This window comes from Penaeus monodon, chromosome 23 (genome assembly GCF_015228065.2).
Source record: "Penaeus monodon isolate SGIC_2016 chromosome 23, NSTDA_Pmon_1, whole genome shotgun sequence".
Lineage (NCBI taxonomy): Eukaryota > Metazoa > Arthropoda > Malacostraca > Decapoda > Penaeidae > Penaeus > Penaeus monodon.
In genome coordinates, this window is record NC_051408.1 from 29,536,091 (window position 1) to 29,537,032 (window position 942).

Below are 942 nucleotides of genomic sequence, written 5' to 3' on the forward strand. Positions count from 1 at the left end.
TTTCACTTCCGCTGTTAAATTCTAATGGACCGATCAATAATTGATCATGAAACTCCATGGTATCTCTCTGCAGAATCTATCATCTGCATCTAAATATCAGCCAGAGCAAGTCTTTGTCATCTTATAATGGAACAACCTTGATTTTACAGAACGATCAGTTTTTGTTACGCGTGCTATCTCTTGAGAGACTTAAATGCAACTTAAGTAATGATCCTCATAATGAAAATATTCGCCTATAAATCACGATTAAAGGCATGAAATATGACACTAAATTCGGCACTTAACGCTGTTACCAAAGTTCATGAGTGGAAGAGCTTGCATATTACAGTATACACGACGTCGTCCCGGTCAGTAGTTCAAAGCAGTCTTTAAATGAGATGTTCGTTGATGTTATCGCGTCTTCGCCCATCTTATTGCTAGTTCTTACGAGAAACTTCTTTGTGTCGATCTGTCGGTGAGCTGACGATCATCCCCGTCGACACCGCGATCAAATTCGACTTACTGACACTCAAGCCGTCAGCACCTCCTTCGCCTGTTCAGTTCATCTGCATTAACGAGACGCCGCGCGTAATAACACGATGATTAATAACTGTTTTACTGCTACCAGTCTCTCGTGCTAAAACGCAATGACCAATAAAAACGTATTTAGAATCCTAATGTGCTTACGGCGCCCTCTGACTGGAAGGGCTGACGGGTCCACGGTCCTCGCCTTCGGTGCCTGGCGGCCAAGGCAGACGCATTTCCAGCCCAACGGGTCAGGCGCCTTTTAAGGAGCGCGGAGGCAGGTCCTTGCTTGCGCCAGAATGCACGGAATTAGGCGTACTCGAGATTCGTGTGTTTCTTCTGGTTTTTGCGAGATTCATTGATTCATTTTTGGAATTCCCTACAGAGAGTACAATACGAGGCTTATTGAAATTGCATGCACAAACAAAACCAGTGTGT

At 44.3% G+C, this 942-nt stretch overlaps 1 protein-coding gene across 1 annotated transcript in view; it reads right to left on the minus strand.

Annotated features, from left to right (window-relative positions):
- The window catches only part of LOC119587920 (homeobox protein B-H1-like), a gene marked incomplete in the record, with an annotated part of 81,102 nt that overhangs the window by 79,091 nt on the left and 1,069 nt on the right, over positions 1-942 (minus strand).